The sequence below is a fragment of the Loxodonta africana genome, chromosome 16, assembly GCF_030014295.1.
Source record: "Loxodonta africana isolate mLoxAfr1 chromosome 16, mLoxAfr1.hap2, whole genome shotgun sequence".
In the NCBI taxonomy this organism is placed as follows: domain Eukaryota; kingdom Metazoa; phylum Chordata; class Mammalia; order Proboscidea; family Elephantidae; genus Loxodonta; species Loxodonta africana.
The window spans coordinates 9,499,142-9,511,320 of record NC_087357.1 but is presented as its reverse complement, the minus strand read 5'-3'; the positions used below and the strand labels follow the sequence as shown (position 1 = coordinate 9,511,320).

Genomic DNA, 12,179 nt, shown 5'->3' with positions numbered 1-12,179 from the left:
GGGACATTTTCATTTCAATGTCATGCGCCCATCACGACCTCAGACTCAACATGTTTAAAATCAAAGGTTTCATCTCCATCCCTCACCTAAAATCCGAAAATGTATTTTCCATCTCACACGTCAACACCACCACTCTTCTACCTCAGCTCCTTAGGTCACATGGCTGCTGTCTTCTTCAACGCTGTTCTCTTCTCATTTTTTCAAGTCACAACTCCGACGGAGTATTTTGTGCTTTGCTTTTGCTCCCTTTTGTTTTCTAAAAGCCTTCTAATTCTTCCTTCTTCCCATCATCTTAAAAGAGAGGGACGTCTGATAAAAACAAATCTCTAAGGTAGGGGTTCCCAGCAAGAGAACATCAATGTAAATGCCCTAGAGCAGTGAAGAAGTTGGTGAGTTCTAGCAACAGAAAGGCCATCAGCATGGCTAAAATGGGAAGAGCTAGGGAACGGGAGAGTGGTGTGGGCAGAAGTACAGGAGGTAGACAGGCTCCACACTGTGGCAGATCTTCCAAGGCAGAGTTTGGATATTAGTCTTGAGTGCAATAGGAAGCCATTCCAGGGCCTTCAAGCAGAGTAAATCTAATTCACATTGGAAACATTCCCTACCTGATGATGAGTTGTAGGAAGTCTGGAAAAGAATGAGAGCTATGCATAGGACCCAAGTGAAGTGCTAAGCATAAAATACACGATGAATAAGCATTTATTTCTACGATGGTGAACACAAATTGAGTAATTACTATGCATCAAGCCCCATTATAACCCTTTACGAGTGTAACTTGCTTACACCTAACAACAGCCCTTTGATATTTATCCCCATTTAACAGATGAGGCATGAGCCCTGGCGGTGCAACAGTGAAGTGGTTAGCTGCTAACCCAAAGGTTGCTGGTTCAAACTCGCCCAGCATCTCCAGGGGAGATGAGCTGATCCTGTGAAGATTACAGCCTAGGAAACCCTATGGGCCAGTTCTACTCTATCACATGGGGTTTCTATGAGTTGGATTGACTTGATAGCACCTAACAACAACAACAGATGAAGAACTGAAGTACAGAGAAGTTAAGCTATTTGTCCAGTGTCACACAAATCATGAGGTTGGGAGACCAGCTCAGCCAACTTCTAGGATCCATACTCTCAGCTGCACTACATGATAAATAATCACTCTGGCCAGGACCTCTTCCTGAGTCCAACAAGGTCTGAACTTCATCTGACGGCGTCATCTTGCTCACTCTGCTGCAGCCACACTGCCTGCCCTTCTGACCTACATTCTCTGTCCTACCTCGTGTCCTTAGCATCTGCTGCTTCCTTGGCTGAGAAGGTTCTACTCTCAAACCTTCTCACAGCCCACAGATCATACCATTCAGGTCTCTGCTGAAATGTGACCACCTCAGAGAGGCCGTGTCATTAAGCTTCCTTACTCTCAACCCCAGTTTCTCTGGAGTGCATCTTTCTATTTTGTTCCTCTCATAGCTCTGCATAGCATCTGAACTTGTTTTATTTATCCGTTTGTCCATATTCACCCCTCCCTATTCCAAAACAGGGGACTAGATAGTCAGGACTGTGTCAAATGCACTGCTAGAGCCTCAGGTGCTGGCAAATATTTGTCCAACCAACAATTATTAAACAAATTCACTGTGTACGTGGCTTTGTTGTGGTCACAATGACATGGTGGGGACTTGGGGCTTGGGTCTTATCTTAGAGGTTCAGCTGGGTGATTATTTTTAAGTTGCCCAGCAACGCAGGGTCCCTTGCAGGTTGATACACACAAAGCAAGCCCACAAAAGCCTTATTTATAAGCCAGAATTCCAATTTACTTATTTTTAATGGAAAAGAACTGCCAAGCCAACCCGAATCCGCATCTCAAACATTTTGCTCATTACCTTCCCAGCAGGAAAGCTTCCTTGAGAAGCTAAATTAAAATCAGAACAGAGAACTGAAGGGACTGTAATAGAAACTGTCCTCCTGGTGGCCTGATATTTCTTGCTGTCCTCAAGAGTAGGCACCTGCCATGCTGACCAAGAGGGAATGAAAGCCCAGCAGGAGCACAGCTGAACACCAGAAGTGAGTGTGCAGGGGCTGATGATTTAATTTTTCTACAGACCCGGTGGGTGCTTGAAGACCAGCTCTCAAATGCTTATTCACTCACAGTGTAGTTGACTCTCAAACCACCATTTAAATTGAAACACTTTCTGAGTATTGATTTCCTGCCAAGCGCTCTGCTGTGTTATTTCCTTAAATAAGACCTGGTTCTGCCCTCAGAGAGGATAAAGTCTAGTCAACAAGACTGAAAGGTAAGCACCTGTAAGAGCAATTGGAGAAGGGCTAAAAACATCACTGCTGTTGAGATGGCCCAGGCTTTGTACAGGGAGGGTTGGGTCATTGCACTTGGAAGGAGAGCAAAGAATCTCAAGCTGATACCCCAGCTTTGCTTACACCGACACCAAAACCAACAGCAAGGAGGGAAAATGTGAGGCAATAGATGTACATGAGGAGAAGACAGGTATTGAACCGCGTCAAATCAGAAGTGTAGTTGATGTGATCCAAGCCAGGTTTTTGCCTCTGTTCTAACAGAACGTTCGTTTTTATTCTTCCGAAGGGCTGGACTGACGCTTCTTCCATCCTAACCCCACAGGGACTGTCAAACTTGCAAAGCCTCCGTCACTGAGGAATTTTCTTTGACAGTCACTGTTAATGATAACTTCCCAAACGATAATTTGGGATTCAGAGAGGGGTGCCAGGTTTAGCTAATTAAAATATAGGACTCCCAGGTAAGTCTGAATTTCAGATAAACAATGAATTTTTTTTTTCTTAGTATTAGTATAAGTATGTAATACTGGGGATATATTTATAGAAAAAAAATTATCATTTATCTGAAATTCAGATTTACCTGGGAGTCTGTATTTTATCTGGCAACCCTTGATCCAGGCTTCTTCTTTGAACAGTCCACAGGCCTGCAAAGCCAAAAAAATACAATAAATTCTTAAGAAAAAGTTGTAGTTTCAAAATTTGAAGTTAACCTAAGAATGCCTTAAGTGTAATTATTCTCTATCAATTCAGAGCGTACGACAGTATTTTCTATGGCACACAATTTGAGACCAAATAACCTACCGGCATATTTGAAGGGGGGGGAATGGGTTTTGCGCTCACTGGAGAACACACCTCTTAAGCAACCAGATCCTCTTAATCTCCCAGCTTCTATAACAACGGCTGGAAGACAAAGTCCACACACGAGAAAGTGCTTCATTCTGGGATCCCCACGAGTCCATCCGTCACTGGAGCATATGTTTGGCACGGATTGAAAGCCAAAAGCAGTCTAACAAATATTTCAAAACTGAATTTATATCTTTCTAACACATGGTTCATATACAGATGTAAAACCTAGAGAGCTTTGCAGCTCTCAAATAATATCCTGGCTTAACTACAAATGATGTCTGCAGCAGACCACAATACCAAAATTATTTGCTTTTTAAATATGTTAAAGAAAGCTAAGTTTACGAGGGGACCGCTGGCAGGGATGCCTGTTTTAGTATACAGTTGTTACATGATAAGGGACAAGAATCCAAATACATCTATTGAAGCCAAATATCTGTATGATTCCTGTACAAAGAGGAAGCTCCTGTCTCAAGCTGACTTTAGAAGGAAATCATCAAGGGTGGTAACTCACATTTTAATTTTTTTTTAAGAGTTCTTTACTTCCTCAACAATTCTGAATCTCGCCCCCATTTTGGAACACCATTTGGACATCAAATCTACAACAATGCAAACACTGATTATTATGTTTGGTATTCACAGGTAGAAAAAGTTAGCACGATGGATTTTGCCGAATGCAACCATGCACAGGGAAGCTAAGCTCACCTTCCCCGTCATTTCCCCACAAGATGGATTTTCAGATGAAAACAGAAAAATACTGAGAGATTTTGTCTTTGGTGTCAAAGAACCACGTATTTTAGACTTCTGTTCTTTTTCATTTTTCCTCCAACTCTCTGATAACACGTGGACAGAGCTTCAGTCTATGAGAAAAGAGATGGTGTTTGCCACTGACTGGCCCACGGTCTTCTTGAAAATATTTCAATACCCTCCCTGTTCCCAAGTAGCAAGTGGAAACATGAAAACAACTAAGAGAAAGCAAGGTCATGCTGGCACAAATGTCCATTCTACCAACTCTTCCAGCGTGCCCTAAAGATCACTTTGTACGAGAAGGGCTGGGTGAGGAGCAAAGAAGCTATCACATCAATTTTTTGTGGAAATAATACAATTTTTAGGTTTCAACTGGACAGTGTCAGCCAAAATCAAAGCCACATGGAGAGAGAACTCTCCTCTTGAAAATACACCCCACACACAGAGTTGGTCACGGCCTGAGGGGAGTCAAGGGCAGACTCCAAGACAGGGAGAGAGGGTGTCAGCTCAAGGAATGGTGGCAGCCACCTAGTTGTTTGCACCCACAACGAGAGCCCTCTGCCTTGATCCACGTCGTCACCACTACCCCAGGGATTCCCTGTCTCAGCCTCGTCTCTGTTCATTTCTTGAAGGACTTTGTGTAGTAATGTGTGTGTACATGTATGCCCATGCAGGTTGTAAGGTTGGATGTCTCCCAGTTGTCAGGCACTTTACGGTTTACAAAGTGCTTCCCACCTATGTCATCTCACCCAGCCCCAGAATGCTGAGGTAGGTCTCACCACCCCATTCTACCAAGGGCTAGGGCAGAAATGGGGTGGAAATAGGGTGGGGGTGGGGGAGGCCAAGAGCTTTACGAAGCTCACTTTGCACTGAGAGGAGTGGGGTCTGGGCCTTCGGGCCCTGGGGGTCACAGTCCATGTCATCACCTCCACTCCAGGAAGCTCCTGTCACCCAAGCTCATGCCATTTCAGGTGAAAGAGGATGGGCTCAAACCCAGGGCTTTACGTAGCTGCAGCTGCATCAGGTCCGCAGTCACTGAGGTCTCAACTATCAGCCAATCCCACCACCCAAGGCTCTCTCCTCTTTCCCTTCCACCTGCGTCTGCATCCTCACGTCGGTTCATGCTAACCTCTCACCATCTGGAATACTACACCGCAAGTCTGTCAAATAAGTCACTGAAGTTAGAAGAAGGTGACAGGGAACAGGCTTTGGAGCTGAGCAGGACCACGGCACAGTGGCCCTCTAGGACTGCAGCCCCCGTGGCCTTGTGGCCCAGAGTCTACCCCTCTTGGCCCAATGCAGTGTGCCAGGCCATCAGCTCCCTGACCCTTTGACTCAATAAGAAACAGAAAAACCAACGACCATGTTAAGAAGTTGAAAAATCTGCAAGAGATTTATGTTTCATAAAGATAGTGGGCCCAGATAATTTTAAGGGAGAGTTTTTAAACCCCAAAAGGACAGGTTATTTATGTATTATTTTCACTCTTCCAAAATGCAGATACACACAAATCAAAAGCTTACATTCACTTTACAAAAATAACATTGATACCAATATCAGTCAAAGGCAGGACAAAAGAACTTCAGGGTAGGTTTGAACTGCCAAGCTTCTAGTTAGTAGTCAAGCACTTAACCACCTGCACCACTCAGGGACTCACTCCATGGTAGATTGCTAGAATGCTCCTAATGTTTCATCCCTCACTTTGGAACTAGCTAAGAACTTGGCTGCCAACCAAAAGGTTGGCAGTCTGAATCCACCAGTCGCTCCCCAGAAACCCTATGGGGCAGTTCTACTCTGTCCTATAGAGTTGCTGAGTCAGAATCAACTCAATAGCAATGGTTTTTTTTTTGGGCGGGGGGAGGGAGTTGGGACCTGACATGTTAATGGAATACTAGCTGATGAGACCCAAGCCGATACGGGCTCCATGCATATCAGGGCTTGTTTGTTCTTGCCCCTATGCTTTCTCCCCAAGAACATGCCTGGCTGCCTGCTGGAGGGATGGGAGAGATGTGTGGGGTGGAGCCAAGTCACCCATCAATCGTCAGTGGACCCACAAATGTGTGCACAAGCCTGGCCAAGGCCAGACCACCCAGCTGAAAGAAATGTTTTCAGACTCAGAAGCTAAAGCAATGCTTACTGTTTTAAGCCACTGAGTTTGGGGCTGGTGTATTAGGCAGTATTATGTCAAACAGGAGTCCCTGGCTGGTACAGATGGTTAACATGCTCAGGTGCTAACTGAATGGTTGGAGGTTTGAGTTCACCCATACGTACCTGGGAAGAAAGGCCTAGAGGTCTAAAAAAACTACTTCTGAAAAATCAGCCATTGAAAAAACCCTATGGTGCACACATGGCGTTCTACTCTGACACACACGGGGTCACCAAGAGTCGGAGTGGACTCAATGGCAACTGGCTACTGGATTATGTCAACAAATGATACAAGACCACTTTGCCTTCTTACATAGACACAAAAGCTCGTAATTAAAACAAGAAAATGAAACAGCACATTAAAAACATGATATACCTTGACAGAGTTAGATTTATCTCAAACATGTAATGGTATTTTGATTTGCGGAAATCCATCAATGAATAATTATATCAATAAGTCAATGAATAACTATATAAGTAGGTCACAGGATTAAGAGAGATACAGGAAAAGAAGACAGTGCTTCAGTAAGTACCTACAAGGCAGTTGATAAAATTCAATATCCAATACTGATTTAAAAAAAAAAAAAACTATTCAAAAAACAGAAATAAATATTTCCTTAAAATAATGAGCTTGCATCTTAAATCAACAGTCGATACTACAATCAATGGTGAAACACCAAGGCCTTCACATTAAGGACCAAAACAAGGGGGATTTCTGCTTTTTGTACAAGTTTTCAAAGCTGGCCTTTATGTTTTAGACACAGCAAGAAAGCAATAAATAGAATTCAGGGAAATAAATGTTAGAAAAGATAAACTACTTACAGGTGATATGATTAGCTACCTAGGAAACCCAAGTGAATCAACTGAAAATCTCCTATAACCAGCAAGATATTTTAATAAACAGGGTAGTCCCAGAATGTATATATATAAAGTGATATAAGAAAAGTAAAACTGAGACTAGAAAATCCCATTTATAATGATAAGTAATGAAAAATAGCTAGGACAGAAAAAACACCAAAAAATTACTTAGTAAGAAAGGGATGGTAATGCTGCTCATCCAAAAATATGGCTCACAACAGCTTAGTGCCATAATGTATAAATAGCTCTTAACTAATCAATAAGGGAAGACAAATACCTCAACAGCAAACTGATCAAAAGATATAAGCTAGCAATTCAAAAAGAAAAGAATCATAAATTGTCAATAAGCAAAAGAGAAAAAAATAATTCAAGAAATGGACTGGGAGGAAGATAAATTAACACAGTTTTCTGGAAGACAAATTGCAACATACAGCACAAATTTTAGAAGGCACTTATTCCTCTCTGAATTAACCTACAATTTTAATGTGACCATGTTCACACTGATTGTGATTTTTTTTTAGCATCTAAAGTTTATATGGACAACCAATGAGAAAGTACAGGAAGATCCTGAAAGAGTAGTGTAGAGGGTCTAGATACACCAGACATTAAAAATTATCAAGTAGCAATAATGAAGCATTCAGTATGAGTACATGGATAAACATATCAATAGAAGCAAATGAAAAGTGAAGAAATTAACCCAAATATATGACAATTGAGGATACGATAAAGGCAGCTGTAAAATGGCAGGTGGAGTAGTAGCGTCAGAACCTGTCTAACTTTAGGGGGATAATGACCCTTAAAGCTGATTCCCGTGACATGGAGGTTAGACATACCTCCCACCCCCAACTTTTTTTCCAATTTTGGCACCAGCTGTCCCTCCCATGGCACCCTCTATTTCTCTTCTGGGTTTAATAATCCATTACTGGCCACCCAGAACTCACAGACCGTACCTACAGTTAAGTAGTTCATTAAGGAAGCAACAGTTTACAACTCTGGATCAACAGCCTACAACTTGGGATTAGGATCAGGAAGCACGTAGGCAAAGTCTCCCTTCTTTAGTGCAGGTCAGCTCTCTCGGCTCCTCTTGGCCACGAAGGCCTTTTCTCAGCCCCCTCAGGACAAGCTCTGCTTGGCCCTGCCGTTTGTCACCACCAGACTGTGCCACTGGACCTCCTCTGGGCCTCTCACTGTCTTCAGTGTTACAGCTCTTTTTCAGGAGGTTCCTTGCTTCTTCTCCTTCTTCCTTCTGCTTCTTTCTGTGCTTCTCTTCCTGCTTCTGTGCGTCTCAAAAACCTCTGTGCGGCTGGCTCCATATATACACAACTCCTTGTCAATTTCAAGCCATGGCCCCTCCCAGCAGGGGGCAACAAACTGACCAATCCTTTCTCAGTAGGCCACAGGCACTTCATTTGCATAGTATGCTATAGTAACCTCATTTACATAGTCTATCAACCAATTTCTGCAAGTTGCATACCAATCACAGGGCAGGCTGCAGCCCAGGGCCAGGCAAGAAGTTGAGCTGTTTACAACTTACCCAGAAAATGTCAATGAACCCGGCAAAAGTAGCAAATCCTCTGGAGTGGAAAACTAGGGCTTAGGGGAAAAATCTCTCAAGCTGTTTTTCCAAAGAACGAAGGCAAAAGGCCATATAAAGGAGCTCATTTCCCAGGAGCACTTCAAATGAATTGAAATAAAATAGTGGTCACAACTGGGTAGCCATTTTTTTTTTTAATGGATTCCTATTCTCACTCTTTGTGTCAAAATAAATGCTGGATGAAATCAATGATTTAAATATAAGAAAAACAGAGTACAAAGCCACTGGATGGAAACACTGGTACCACACCCCCTTCATGAAGCCTTTCTGGAACTCATAGCAGGACACGTTCTTTCTACGACTCCTGCAACAACATGGTAAGTTCAAGATACATATTCTTTATATACCCGTTGCCATCGAGTCGATTCTGACTCATAGCAGCCCTGTAGGACAGGGTAGACCTACCCCATAGGGTTTCCAAGGAACAGCTGGTGGATTTGAACTGCTGACCTTTTTGTTAGCAGACGAGCTCTTAACCACTGTGCCACCAGGGCTCACCTTTATAGAAGTACAGTGCAAAAAAAAAACGGAGTACTAAAACTACTCAAATCCAAATGAAAACAGGAAAAGAACAAAATCATATTGGGAAAATAAAAAAGAAATATCAAGATAAAGGACTTACCTCTCCATGAATAATTAAATTCAATGTAATTGGATTAAATATTCCAATTAAAAGGCAGAGACCATAAGAATGGACTAGAACTATATACTGTTTATAAGAAATACACTTTAAGCATAAGTGCACAGAGAAGTTGAAAGTAAAAAAAAAAAAAATGAAAATGATATTCCATGCACATGCACTAAGCATAGGAAAGCTGGGGTGGCTATACAAATATAAGTTAAACTAGGCTTCAAGACAACTATTATTTCCAGAGATAAAGAAGAGATTTCATGATAAAAAGGGTCAATTCATCAAGAAGACACAGAATGAAGAAAACTAAAGAAATGAAAGGAGAAATAGCTGAATTAAAAACTCTAGTTAAGCTGGACTATATGAAGAAGAATGGGGCATCAGGATTGGAGGAAGACTTGTTAACAACTTGCGTTAAGGAGATGACACAACCTTGCTTGCTGAAAGTGAAGAGGACTTGAAGCACTTAGTAATGAAGATCAAAGACCACAGCCTTCAGTATGGATTGCACCTCAACATAAAGAAAACAAAAATCCTCACAACTGGACCAATGAGCAACATCATGATAAACGGAGAAAAGAGTGAAGTTGTCAAGGATTTCATTTTACTTGGATCCACAATCAACAGCCATGGAAGCAGCAGTCATGAAATCAAGAGACGCACTGCATTGGGTAAATCTGCTGCAAAGGACCTCTTTAAAGTGTTGAAGAGCAAAGATGTCACCTTGAAGACTAAGGTGCGCCTGACCCAAGCCATGGTATTTTCAATCACATTATATGTATGTGAAAGCTGGACGATGAATAAAGAAGACGGAAGAGGAATTGATGCCTTTGAATTGTGGTGTTGGTGAAGCATATTGAATATACCAGGAACCGGCAAAAAACGAACAAATCTGTCTTAGAAGTACAGCCAGAATGCTCCTTAGAAGCAAGGATGGCGAGACTGCATCTTACATACGCTGGACATGTTGTCAGGAGGGGTCAGTCCCTGGAGAAGGACATCATGCTTGGCAGAGTACAGGGTCAGCAGAAAAGAGGAAGATCCTCAACGAGGTGGACTGACACACTGGCTACAACAATGGGCTCAAGCACAACGACTGTAAGGATGACACAAGACCGGGCAGTGTTTCATTCTGTTGTGCACAGGGTCGCTATGAGTCGGAACCTACTCGACAGCACCTAACAACAACAGTTAACGGTTTTACTACTCCTCTACCAGTAATTGATAGAGGCGGCAAACAAAAAAGATCAGTAAGCTTACAGAAGATTTGATAATATCATCAATTAATTTAACATAGCCTTAAAAAAAAAAATTTTTTTTTTTTTTTTTTTATGGAACACATAGCTCCCATCTGTGGTATATACGTTCCTTTCAAGCATTCATGGACTGGTCACCATTATAGATTATAAGCTGGGCCATAAAACAGGTATCAGTAAATGTAAAAGGAGCAGGAACATGAAGAATACATTCTCTCATTATAAGAAAATGAATTCGAAATTAATAACAAAAAGGTATCTAAAAAATGCCCAACTACATGAAAATTAAGCAATGCACTTCTAAATAACCCATGGGTCAAAAAATTGCAACAGAAATTTAAAAACGTAATAGAATTGAATGATTACAAAAATACAGCACATAAAATTTTGTGATACGCAGCTAAAGCAGTGCTTACAAAGGTATTTATATTTCTAAACGCTTATACTTGAAAAGGCGTTAGATCAATAATCTAAATGCCTACCACAAGAATTTGGAAAAAAGAACGGAACAAAGACTAAGTAGAAGGAAGGTGATAATAAAAATAATAGCAGAAATCCATAAAATAGAAAACAAAAGAGAAAACTTTTGAAATCAAATTTTGGTTCTTGAAAAACATAAAATTGTTAAATTTCTAGGCAGATGGAAGAAAAACATGAGAATAACTAATTTACCAATTTAAAGAGGACAATATCATTACAGGTAGTATGGACTTTAAAATGATAATAAGGAGATATTATAAACAATTTTATGCCAATAAATTTGTTAATTTGATGAAATGCGCATATTCTTTGAAAGACAAATTACCAAAACTGACATTAAGAATCATAAATATCTGTAGGGCCTTTTATCTATTGAAGAAATTGAATCTATAATTAAAAACCCTCCTCTCCCTCTCTTCTTTAGCCTTCCTTATTCCTTGTCCAGCATTCGCATGCATATGAGGCGATTGAGAACACCATGTCTTGGGTCAGGCGCACCTGAGTCTTCAAGGTGACATCTTTGCTTTTTAAGACTTTAAAGAGGTCTTGCAGCAGATTTGCCCAATGCAATGCGTCTTTTGGTTTCTTGACTGCTGTTTCCATGGGTGTTGATTGTGGATCCAAGTAAAATGAAATCCTTGACAACTTCAATCTTTGCTCCATTTATTGTGATGTTGCTTATCGGTCCAGTTGTGAGTATTTTTGTTTTATGTCAATGTGTAACCCACTGAAGGCTATATAGTCTTTGATTTTCATCAGTAAGTGCTTCAGGTCCTCTTGACTTTCAACAAGCAAGGTCATGTCATATGTGTAACAGGTTGCTAATGAGTCTTCCCCCAACCCTGATGTGCATTCTTCTTCAAATAGTCCAGTTTCTCGAATTATTTGCTCAGCATACAGATTTGATAGGTATGGTGAAAGGATACAACCCTGGCGCACACCCTTCCTGACTTTACACCATGCAGTATTCCCTTGTTCTGTTTGAACGACTGCCTCTTGGTCTATGTACAGGTTCCTCATGAGCACAATTAAGTAGTCTGGAATTCCCATTCTTCAAAATGTTATCCATAATTTGTTATGATCCACACAATCGAATGCCTTTGCATAGTCAATAAAACACAAGTAAACATCTTTCTGGTATTCTCTGCTTTCAGCCAGGATCCATCTGACATCAGCAATGATATCCCTGGTTCCACATCCTCTTCTGAATCCGGCCTGAATTTCTGGCAGTTCCCTGTTGATATACTGCTGCAGCCACTTTTCAATGATCTTCAGCAAAATTTTACTTGCATGTGATATTAATGAAATTGTGTGACGATTTCCACA

General features: G+C 41.3%; 1 protein-coding gene across 2 annotated transcripts in view; it reads right to left on the bottom strand.

Annotated features, from left to right (window-relative positions):
- ADAM12 (ADAM metallopeptidase domain 12) overlaps window positions 1-12,179 on the bottom strand; it is a 377,170-nt gene that overhangs the window by 345,769 nt on the left and 19,222 nt on the right. Inside the window, exon 1 of one of the 2 annotated variants that reach the window (XM_064269189.1) lies at window positions 2,882-2,939. The exons of the other annotated variant lie outside the window; for it this stretch is intronic. The gene's annotated coding sequence lies outside the window, so the exon portion shown is untranslated. Of the gene's footprint in view, window positions 1-2,881; window positions 2,940-12,179 lie in introns of those variants that run through there. 2 annotated transcript variants of the gene reach the window in all.